The sequence below is a fragment of the Caretta caretta genome, chromosome 3, assembly GCF_965140235.1.
Source record: "Caretta caretta isolate rCarCar2 chromosome 3, rCarCar1.hap1, whole genome shotgun sequence".
NCBI classification, from domain to species: domain Eukaryota; kingdom Metazoa; phylum Chordata; order Testudines; family Cheloniidae; genus Caretta; species Caretta caretta.
Genome location: NC_134208.1, coordinates 189048321 through 189060630, shown reverse-complemented (window position 1 = coordinate 189060630; position 12310 = coordinate 189048321). Strand labels below are relative to the sequence as shown.

Below are 12310 nucleotides of genomic sequence, written 5' to 3'. Positions count from 1 at the left end.
CCCTGGAGTCTTGGTGTCAACTGTCCACTTGGAAGGGAGGTGAGCTGAGAGAGATGCCTGCGAGCCACTCATGTAAAGCCTCTTAGAAAAGGTCCGTGAGTCCCCATAGCAAGTCGTGATCGAGCCAAAAATGATCCCTGTCTCGGTCAGTATCTTCAGTACCAGTGGAACCAAATCTGTCTAAATCTGGTACCCACAGCATGTGTGGTACTGAACCGACAGGGCTACTCGGAATGCCTAGAGACCCAATGGGTGCAGGCAAAGAAGCAACGGTCCCGTGTGGGCATGAGAAACATAGCCTTCCCTGGGGCGGATCTTCTTTGTCAGTCCAGTCATCAATACCCATACTGCCACAATACCGCGTTCACCCAGAGCCCTGGGCTCACCGATGATCTCCTGCCACGCACCCCCCTTTTCGTTGTCTGAATCAGAAAGTGAGCAAGAGGACCTAGCTTCCCAACGCCCTTCTCACCCGCCATACAGAACCCAGTTTCACTATGGACCAGTTTCACCTGGTGGCATACCACCCTTCTGACCCACAACATCCCTAGTATAGGCAACTGTGGTACCAACCACTGCGCCCCTTCCCATCACAGTGGCTGTACTGGGACCTCGGCAGGCCCAAAGGCAACAGGCCTCCATCACTGATGGTATGGCATACCAACAGCTGCGGAAGTACCCTCCTTCAGCTGCTGCTTCAAGGGCCTCTGAACTCCCGAGCAGGCAAGGGAGGAACTGGAGGCCAAAGTCAAAGAGGAAGTCACTCCTCCAGCCCACTTCTCATCATCATCACCAGATGAGACTGTGATGCCCCCTTCGCCATCTATGGCAGATGACACTAAGCTGCTCCAGGACTTGGCACAGAGGGTGACAGAGGCCTTTACAAGAGGTGTCTGAGTTGTGCCACTAGCTGGTGGACAGTCTGCATTCCTCCACTTCCTCCAGAGTGCCCCTTCCCTATTAATGAGGCTCTACTGGATTCTGCCAAGGCGGTACGGCAGGCCTCTGCATCCATCCCACCAACTTGTAAGAGGGTGGACAAGAAATATGTGCCAGCAAAGGACACAGAATTCCTGTTCTCACACTTGCCTCCCAATTTGATCATTGTGGATGCAGTTAACTCTAAAGGCTGCCAAAACCACTTTAAGTCCACCCCTTATACCAGGACTGGGAGCACCTGGACCTGTTTTGCAGTAAGGCCCACGCCTCAGCCACCCTTCAATTCAAAGTGGTGAACTATCAAGCCTTCTGGGCTAAATATGACTCAGAACTATGTGAAATGTAGTTATTTTATTGAAATATTGAATAGCTCCCCCATTCTCACAAGGACCAATTTAAGGCCTTGGTTAACAAGGGCCAGCTGGTGACAAAGTGTCACTCCAGTATGCATTTGATGGTGGCACGTTCTATTTTGTCTGCATTGTGATGAGACAGGCCTCGTGACTTCATCTCTTTGACTTCCCCAAGGAGGTCCAAACGACGGTGGAGGACTTCCCTTTTTAGGGGACAAAATTATTTGCTGAAAAGACAGATGCCTCCCTCCACATGTTAAAAGATTTGAGGGCCACTCTTCAATCCCTTGGGATTTATACACCTGGATACAAAAGGAAGTACAATACTCATCTCAGTAGTCACAATATCCATCTCAATATACACAAAGATCGCATGAACCTCAGAGGAAGAAGCCCAGGTTCTCCAGATGAAAGACGTTGGGATCTCAGCAAACTTCCTCTCAGCCCTCCACCTCGAAGAAATAGTTTTGACATGCTGATTGAGGTGCCCATAGAACTCTCCCCTCATTTCACAGTGGAAAACACCCATCCCTTTGGAGATCATCTCGCCCCATTCCACAGAATCTGGGAATGGATAACTTCCAACAAATGGGTGTTGGAGATCATCTGAGATGGCTACTCCACCCATTTCTCCTCCCTCTCCCCCTCCCAAAAACCCCTCCCCATCCCTTCTCAGGGGCCCTTCTCATAAGAGCTTTCTATGTCAGAAGATAAACCATCTCCTCAGTGTAGAAGCCATAGTGCGAGTATCCACACATGTAAGGGGCAGAGGCTTCTAATTTTGTTACTTCCTGGAGACCCATACTGGACCTCAGAGCGCTCAAAAAGTTTATCAAGGCTCAGAAATTCAAGATGGTCATGTTATTATCATTCGTTATCGTTAGAAAAAGGAGACTGGTTCTCGGCCCTTAACCTCCAAGATGTTTATTTTCACATCTTGATCATATCGAGCCACAGACGTTACCTCAGGTTCATATTAGGTCAAGACCACTACCAATACAGAGTACTCCCTTTCGGCCTTTCATTGGCCCCAAGAGTATTCTTCAAGGTCCTTTTGGTAGTGGCGGCCCATTTATGCTCTCAAGGCATCATGATTTATCATTACCTGGACTGCCTTCTCAGGGTATGGTCCTTTACAGAGTCCCAGCAAGTCACTGAGACCACACTAGACCTGTTTCAGAATCTGGGTCTACAGATAGATAAACAAAAATCTACATTAATACCGGTAGAGAGACTAGAATTCATAGGAGCCAACCTTGACTCCATTCCTCCCACATCACAGATTTCTCAGTCTCTCCTCGTTGATAGACAGTACAATCCATCCCCCAAATTTTGGCCAAACATTGCCTCCAGCTCCTGGGCCACATGGCCATGAGCACATTGGTTATTGCTCATCCCAAACTATGCATGAGATGTCTCCAAGCATGCTTTTGGTTCAGTTTACAGGCCGAACAAAGACAACATATGCAAACTACTATCAGTGCCCACCAGGGTCAAGCAATACTCATGTAAACGTCTGTACAGGAATCCTGTTTGTTCAGTCTTCCCCATCTCTACTCCTAACCGCACACATCTCAATGGTCGCACAATACAGGACAAATGGACTCCAGGTGAGAGATGCCTCCACATCAACATGTGGACTTGCTTCCTCCTGCTGATCAAAGACATGCACAAAAGGGTCATGACGGATAATATGGCCTGCATGTATTACACAAACCATCAGGGAGACACCAGGGCTCATTCCCTCTCTGTAGAACACTAAAACTATGGAACTGATGCATCTCCCATAGTATCTTAATATCAGCTGCCTACTTATCAGGAATACACAACATGACGGCAGACAGTCTCAGCCCCAAATTCCCACATGACCACGAATGGGGGAGAGATTCGGTGGTACTCCACAATATATTCTGACAGTGGGGGATACCGGTAATAGACCTATTCACTACTTACCAGAACAAGCAGTGCCCACAGTACTGCTCTAGAGTGGGGATCGGACGACATTCCATGGAAGATGCCCTCCTCCGTCCATGGGACAAAGGCCTTCTTTACGCTTTTCCCCCATTTTGTCTAATATTGAAAGTCCTGTTGAAAGTGAAGAGAGCGCAAACATACTGATTTCTCCCACTTGGCCCAGACAGATGTGGTACCCTTGCCTGTCACAGCTGGCATTATGTCCACTGCTGACTCTTCCAATCACTCTTTATCTTCTGTCGCTGAAAGAGACACGCACTCTCCATCCCAACCTGTGGATTCTGTGTCTCGAAGTCTGGCTCCTTCATGGATCCAGCACGTAGAGACATCTTGCTCTGAGGAGGTATAGGACGTGTTATTGCACAGTAGGAAAGGAGCTACTTGCCATACCTATCTACAAAAATGAAAGAGATTCCAGATCCCAAAAGTGTCATGCCTAATACATCCACCCTACCAGTGATCCTGGACTACCTTTTGAGTCTCAAGAAATCAGGACTCTCTATTGGTTCACATAGCAGCAATTGCAACCTTCCTTCCGCAGACAGAAGGATATTCAATCTTCTCCCATCTGACTATGAAGAAGTTTATCAAATGCATAGCAAACTTCTTCCCACAACCCAGACTTCCAATGCCTCAATAGGATCGCAACCTACTATTAAAAGGTCTGACTAGGCCACCATTTGAACCCATGGCCACTTGTTCATTAACTCACCTTACCATGAAGATGGTGTTTCTCATCGTCATCACCTCTGCAAGAAGGATTGGGGAAATAGCAGTTCCAGTGGCGCATTCCCCTTTCACTGGGTTCTTCCCTGACAAGGTCATGCTTAGACCACATCTGAAATTCACTCCCAACGTGACTTCTGCATTTCACATAAATTAGCTTATTTAGCTTCCAGCCTTTTATCCCAAACCTCATCAGGATAAAAAGAGCCTTCAGAAAATTCTCCTCTCCATTGCAGATAGGTCAAAAGGCACAATGATTTCATCTCACTGACTCTCTAAGTGCGTCTTGGACTGTATTAAATTCTGTTACCAATTGCATAATGTAACTCCCCCCGTCTTCAATATGCATGCATTCTACAAGGTCGGTCTCCTTATCCTTCGCCCAGGATATCCCTATATCAGAAATCTGAAGAGCAGTTACCTGGGCATCTGCACATACCTTTACAGAACACTATGGCATTCTGGGGATTTGGCTTCAGACTCCAAATTTGGTGCCACAGTACTATCATCGATACCAGACTCGACTCCAAAGTCACAATCTCCAGTGGTGGGCACTGCTCAGGAATCACCTACAGTGGAGCCACCCATAGGGACACCTCTCGAAGAAGTTACCTTGTGCAATAACAATGTGTTTTCAAGATGTGTGCACTGATGGGAGCTCCATGACCTATCCTCCTCCCCTCTATTTTGGAGTCCTCGTAGTTGACTGTGCGGTAGAGAAGTAACTGAGGAGAGATTGCTCACGCATGCTGGCTAGCCTAGTGGCAGGCCGGGAGCGACGCATGTGCGGGTGGGACAGACTACTACCAAAGCTCTCTGATCAGCAGCCACAGACAACCTACAAAAAGAAAAGGAGTACTTGTGGCACCTTAGAGTAACAACTTTATTTGAGCATAAGCTTTCATGAGCTACAGCTCACTTCATCTGATGAAGTGAACTGTAGCTCACGAAAGCTTATTCTCAAATAAATTTGTCAGTCTCTAAGGTGCCACAAGTACTTCTTTTCTTTTTGCGGATACAGACTAACACGGCTGCTACTTGACAACCTACAGTGGAGCATCCACAGGAGGACACATCTCAAGGAACCAGTGTTACTGCACAAGGTGAGTACCTTCTTTAATGGAATTAATCACAATACAGTAACTCCTCACTTAACGTAGTTATGTTTCTGAAAAATGTGACTTTAAGCGAAACGATGTTAAGCGACTCCAATTTCCCCATAAGAATTAATGTAAATAGAGGGGGGTTAGGTTCCAGGGAAATTTTTTTTGTCAGACAAAAGGCATTATATACATTTTAAACAAGCAGTTTAACACAGGTAGCCTGATATGTTTTAAAAACAATTTTAAACAAGCAATTTAATACAGGTATTAAACAGGCTGGCAGCACAACTATCAGCTCCCCTACGTGCCCTCCGACCCCCTCAGCGCCTCCGGCCTGCCAGCAGACCCCGTGAATCAGCGCCATCCCACCACCTCCTGCCTGCAGCAATCAGCTGTCTTGCGGCGTGCAGGAGGCGGTGGGGAGGCTGCGCACCATATCCTCGCTACTCCCCCCAGCCTCCTGAACGCCGCAAGGCAGCTGATTGCTGCGGGCAGGAGGTGGGCACTGATCCACGGGGTCTGCCGGCGGGCGGGAAGTGCTGCGCGGGGGGCTGCCAGCCGTGGACAAAGCAGGCGGCCAAAGGATGTTCTAGGGGAGCACTGCACAACTGCAAATGAGCATGTTCTGTAATGGAGCAGGGATGTAAGATGGAAACAAAGTTAAGCAATAGGACATTAAGTGAGGAGTTATTGTACTATAATTCTGGATTGAGTGTGGCTCTCACGTATGAAATTTGACAGTTCTTAAATTAAAAGCTAATATCTGACTGTGAGGCCTTCTGTCTAATACAGTGAAAGTTCACTGTAGTTAAAAGCATGAGGACTGTCTGAAATAATGAAGTTAAACTGCATATCAGTCAACAGTGGACATTGTTTTTAGGTGCATGAAATCATGCTAGGACAAAAATGAACCTTTTGCTGAATTATCAAATCTCTCAGGACAGGTAGGGCTCCTCAGTCTGGAGAAGGAAAACTGATCTGAAACCCTCATCTATGGGTTAAATAAAGCCTAGTTTGGGCAGCAGGAAAAGCAGTACCACCTCTTATTCGTCCATCTGGTCTATAGCAATAAGATGGGGAGAGTTTGGGCATTCAACTGGGGAAAGGCCCTCTCACTGTGGTACATGTCAGGGACACCAATTAATACACTATAGTTTCTGGCACAGGGTGACTACATGGGTGCAAACAATGTTTTTCTTTTTGGTGAGTTACCAAAGGGCAGTAGTAGATATTAGCAAGGGCTAATGCTAATGGTGAGAGGGCATCTTAGCCCTACGCCAGAAGTTCATGCACCTTAAGCCTGGCAGCCCCAGCATCTGAGCTGGGGATTTCCGGCAGTCAGTGTCTGAACAGTCCTGTAGAGGGTCAGGGGACTACCACTTAGAATGAAGAGTCAGTGAATAGCAACAACCTGCACAGCCAAAGAATTCCCATATAATTAGCAACACTGAATGTACCCCATTTGACTGACAAAGGTCTGGAAGTAGCTGATATGATCGTAAGGAGAGTATTTATGTTCTATACCTGCAGAAGACACAGTGAATGGGGAACACAGTGAGGGAACTGGGCTTAGATTGTAAACTCTTCTGTGGTAACAAAAGCAGGTGTAATGGAGTCAGGAGGGTAGTGAGAGGAGAGCTGAGAAAGAACAATGATTGAAATTATTAGAGTAAGTGACCGACTGATGGCTGTATAGATCCAAATTAAGGAGCATATTCTGTTTGTGATATCAGTGTATGCACCTCAAGAAAGATGCAATGAAGCAGAGTTTCCCCTAAGACTTGCGAGCACTAGTGGACAGAGCTGTGCCAGACGAGATGTTGGGTGACTTGAGTTATGGAAGAGACCAGCAAAAACAGAAGGGGTAATGTGCTTAGGAAATTCCTGTCTAGGCACTATGGAATGAGGAAGGGAAACTATTACTAGACCATATGTAATGTCAATCAATGGATGATATCCAGTCCATGGTTCCAAAAGATGATGAGTCATTTGGTCATGTACAACAGTAGTGGAAACAAAGTTGGTATTAGCTGAAGAATGGAACTACCTCAAAAGAACATGGATTGCAGCAGCGGAAGAGATTTGTGGCTGATGCAGATGGGGAAAACAGAGGAAAAGAAAAGAGTAGTGATAGACTGAAGTGCAGGTAGTTACCCAAAACAAAAAAATAGAGCCTAATGAAAAAACAAATGAATTACAAATGAACAAATGAAAGTGACTAGAATGAAGGAAAGCGAGCTGCCAAACAGGCAGTGAAGAAAGCCAAAAAGAATGCCATACATGACTTGTACGCCAAGCTTGTAAACCATCCACAACTGGCTGGCCAAAAGATCTGTAGCTTGGCAAAAAATGACCACACCCCACATTAAGTGTTGGGGGGAGAGAGGGACTGTTGTGTAGTTTGCTGGAGAAACCACTGGCAAAAAAATCTACAGCATGGCAAAAATGGCCACACCACACATTAATCAGGGGCGTGGGAGGGGAGGGGAACGGACTGTTGTCTGGCTGGAGGAAGGTGTGTACCTCTTTAAAGGATAGAGAGGCAAGGAGTGAGGTTGCAGCAATGACAGGTCAACGTGGGGATGCTGACCCTTCCCCCCCCGGTGACTGGAAGAGAGGAGAGGTCACGCCAAGCAGGAGAAGCCCTCTTTTACCTGGACCAGGCAGAACAGCAATGACTCAAGCTCTGCAATCTTCGTGGTGCCATGTGGTAGCACAGCAGGGGAAGGGGTAGGAATGCTCCCCACCCCGCACTTCAGCCCACAGAAGGAAAGCTGGCATTTAGTAACAGAAGGGGAGCAAATTTTAGGCATAGCTCGGAAACTTCTGTATGGAAGGGATACAGTGATCAGATAAATGGATTGGTAAAGAATTCAAAGGAGGTATTTGTTAAAGGACTGGAAACTGGAAAGTTCGGGGCTTGTCAGCAAGTTAAAGTAGTATGGGCTGGATGAATGCACTATAAGGTGGGTAGAAAATTGGCTAGATTGTCGGGCTCAACGGGTAGTGATCAATGGCTCCATGTCTAGTTGGCAGCCAGTATCAAGGGGAGTGCCCCAAGGGTCAGTCCTGGGGCCAGTTTTGTTCAGTATCTTCATTAATGATCTGATGGTATGGATTGCACCCTCAGCAAGTTTACAGACAATACTAAACTGGGAGGAGTGGTAGATACGCTGGAGGGCAGGGATAGGATACAGAGGGACCTAGACAAATTGGAGGATTGGGCCAAAAGAAATCTGATGAGGTTCAACAAGGACAAGTGCAGAGTCCTGCACTTAGGACGGAAGAATCCAATGCACCGCTACAGACTAGGGACCGAATGGCTAGGCAGCAGTTCTGCAGAAAAGGACCTAGGGGTTACAGTGGACGAGAAGCTGGATATGAGTCAACAGTGTGCCCTTGTAGCCAAGAAGGCCAATGGCATTTTGGGATGTATAAGTAGGGGCATTGCCAGCAGATGGAGGGACGTGATCGTTTCCCTCTATTCAACACTGGTGAGGCCTCAGCTGGAGTACTGTGTCCAGTTTTGGGCCCCACACTACAAGAAGGATGTGAAAAAATTGGAAAACATCCAGTGGAGGGCAACAAAAATGATTAGGGGACTGGAACACATGACTTACGAGGAGAGGCTGAGGGGACTGGGATTGTTTAGTCTACAGAAGAGAAGAATGAGGGGGGATTTGAAAGCTGCTTTCAGCTACCTGAAAGGAGGTTCCAAAGAGGATGGATCTAGACTATTCTCAGTGGTAGCGGATGACAGGACAAGGAGTAATGGTCTCAAGTTGCAGTGGGGGAGATTTAGGTTGGATATTAGGAAAAACTTCTTCACTAGGAGGGTGGTGAAACACTGGAATGGGTTACCTAGGGAGGTGGTGGAATCCCCTTCCTTAGAGGTTTTTAAGGTCAGGCTTGACAAAGCCCTGGCTGGGATGATTTAATTGGGGATCGGTCCTGCTTTGAGCAGGGGTTTGGACTAGATGACCTCCTGAGGTCCCTTCCAACCCTGATATTCTATGATTCCTATGTCTGACATGGCAGGGAGCCAACTGCCCCTCTTAGAGCCCACCTTAACTTGCATGGGGCGGAAGGGGAAGAAGAGATGGTAAGGTCCCAGCAGTAGGTGGGCTGGGGACGAGGATGGGAAAGAGGGTTAGCGGATGGAAGCCCCCCTGGTATATATTAAAATGATCATGCCATTACCAGCACTATACACTTTTATCTGTGGGGAGCTCCCAGACAGTTAATAAAATGGAGGCCTAATTAAACCACATGCAGTTTCTCCTGTCCTTCCAGCATAGCTGGACAATGAGATTCAAAGGGAAGGAGGATTGTATTGCAACGCCATTTGTAAAGAATGACCAGGGGAGGCTGTTAGTAACACATGAACAAGCAAAGGAGAGGTGGAAATAGTAGTTTGAGGGGCAAAACCACCTTTTTGGCAGAGTTGCCTACATGTAAACCATCCACAGCTGGCTGGCCAAAAGATCTATAGCTTGGCAAAAAATGACCACACCCCACATTAAGGATCTGAGTCTGACATAATGGAGGATAAGGTGAGAAAATGTAGTCCAGATCATGAAGAATGGTAAGGCAGTTGGACCTGATAAAATGATGGCAGACCTGGTGAAAATCCAATGATTGAAATTATTAGAGTAAGTGACTGACTGATGGCTCTGTGGGTCCAAATTAAGGCGCATATTCTGCTCCTTGAAAACCAAGAGAGGTATAAAGTGGATGAGCAAAGTAGTTAAAGCCATAGAGTGAATCAAGAGAATTTCTGAAGACTGATGAGTCTATTTTGGCATCAATACATAAGGAAAGCATCCATGAATGCAGACACTATCAAGGGATAAAGTTACCAGAACACACATTGGATGCTAGGATTGGGAGAAAGGTGGATAGGACAAACGAAAAAAACAGTTCTGCTTTAGGAAAAGCTAAGGAACCACAGATTCAATGTTCATAATTCGGCAAGTGATAGAGAAGCAGCTAGAATACCAACAGGATAGCTTCTGGACTTTCATAGACTCTAGACAAAGCATATGTTAAAATGAACAGAAGGATGCTCACACCAGTGTTGAAATATTGTCTGAGAATTTAATAACTATGGGGGATGCAGTATATAATTCTAAAACATGATCTGAATGTGTTTTGGAACAGCAAGCCCCTTGGAATTGGAAATCAGATTGCATGAGGGGTCGGCCCTCAGTCCATTGCTGTTTATCATATTTATAGACTACGTCAGCAGGAAGATCACAATGGGAAAAGGTCAGAAGCTGCAGTATAGAGATGAAATAGCAATAAGGGCATCCTCAAAAGACAACTTGGAGAAAATAGTAAACCAATGGTATGACCAGCTACACAGCCATGGGATGACACTGAACATGACTAAGACAGAGGTCTTGTGGCACAGTAGAGGTACCACAGGGAAACTGGGTATAGAGATTAATAGAGTACGACTAAACCAGACTGACTGATTCAATTACCTGAGTGGCTGGATTATGGAGGACTGTGTTTGAACATGAGCCAAAGGCTAGATTTGAGTGCTGGAAGTGTGTAGAATAACATCCCCCATGTTGCACATCACAAATGTATGCCACTGAGACTGAAAGCCCAATTATATAGAACAATGGTGCACCCCTTAACGGTGGCAGACCAGTGGACTAGAATGTATTCACTTGTGTATTAGTATAGATCAAAATGAGTATAAATGTAAGAGTGTATTCAGGAATTTAAACTTCATGAAAACTAGAGGAATGTTACTTGTATTGTTTTCACTTATCAGTTTCTGTTATAATGTAATAGCAAACATTTACATTGTGCATAACCCTGTAACTAAATAACCCATCAACGAAATCTTGTGAAATCATAATAAAGGACTTTAACAGAAAATGCTAATTTCAAAGCAAGTGGCCATTATGTATGATGGTCAGACATCAAAAGGCTAAGTGCATTCCTCACCAACATCAAAGGAAAAGCCCACGTGTGTAGAAAGACTGTCAGCTTGCTTTCTGTCACAAGAAAAATATAAATATGGATTCTCAGAAAGATCCTTCATTTCTGAACTGTTTACTCACCTCAGTTCCCAGAAAAATCATGGAGCAGGTCCTCAAGGATTCCATTTTGAAGCTCTTGGAGGAGAGAAAAGTGATCAGGAACAGTCAACATGGATTCATCAAGGCAGGGATTGGCAACATTTGGCACACGGCCTGCCAGGGTAAGCCCCCTGGCGGGCCGGTCCAGTTTGTTTACCTGCCGCATCCACGCGTTTGGCTGATTGCGACTCCCACTGGTCGCAGTTCAGCACTGCAGGCCAATGGGGGCTGCGGGAAGCGGTGCGGGCCGAGGAATACCTTGACTTTAGCAAAGCTTTTGATACGGTCTCCCACAGTATTCGTGCCAGCAAGTTAAAAAAGTATGGATTGGACAAATGGCCTATAAGGTGGATAGAAAGCGGACTAGATCATCGGGCTCAACAGGTAGTGATCAATGGCTCGATGTCTAGTTGGCAGTCGGTATCAAGCGGAGTGCCCCAGAGGTCAGTCCTGGACCAGTTTTGTTTAACATCTTCATTAATGATCTAGATGATGGGATGGATTACACCCTCAGCAAGTTGGCAGATGACACTAAGCTGGGGGGAGAAGTAGATATGCTGGAGGGTAGGGATAGGGTCCAGAGTGATCTAGACAAACTGGAGGACTGGGCCAAAAAAAATCTGAGGAGGTCCAACAAGGACAAGTGCAGAGTCCTACGTTTAGGATGGAAGAATCCCATGCACTGCCACAGGCTGGGGACCAACTGGCTAAGCGGTAGTTCTGCAGAAAAGGACCTGGGGATTACAGTCAATGAGAATCTGGATATGAATCAACAGTGTGTCCTCGTTGCCAAGAAGGCTAACAGCATATTGGGCTGCGTTAGTAGGAGCATTGCCAGCAGATGGAGGGAAGTGATTATTCCCCTCTATTCGGCACTGGTGAGGCCACATGTGGAGTATTCCATCCAGTTTTGGGCCCCCCATACAGAAAGGATGTGGACAAATTGGAAAGAGTCCAGCAGAGGGCAATGAAAATGATTTAGAGGTCTGGGGCACATGACTTACGAGGAGAGGCTGAGGGAACTGGTCTTATTTAGTCTGCAGAGGAGAAAAGTGAGGGGGGATTTGATAGCAGCCTTCAACTACCCTGAAGGGGGGTTCCAAAGAGCATGGAGCTAGCT

General features: G+C 46.4%; 1 protein-coding gene and 1 long non-coding RNA gene across 4 annotated transcripts in view; one reads left to right on the top strand and one right to left on the bottom strand.

Moving 5' to 3' along the window:
- The window catches only part of FANCL (FA complementation group L), a 91893-nt gene that overhangs the window by 76076 nt on the left and 3507 nt on the right, over nt 1–12310 (top strand). The window contains exon 12 of one of the 3 annotated variants that reach the window (XR_007355627.2): nt 5014–5095. The exons of the other annotated variants lie outside the window; for them this stretch is intronic. The gene's annotated coding sequence lies outside the window, so the exon portion shown is untranslated. The remainder of the gene's footprint in view (nt 1–5013; nt 5096–12310) is intronic. 3 annotated transcript variants of the gene reach the window in all.
- On the bottom strand, nt 1360–4169 carry LOC142071644 (uncharacterized). The gene is made up of 4 exons (XR_012667799.1): nt 3246–4169; nt 2781–2946; nt 2398–2481; nt 1360–1594 (listed from the first exon to the last, which is right to left on the bottom strand). It is a non-coding gene; the product is annotated as an uncharacterized LOC142071644 (long non-coding RNA).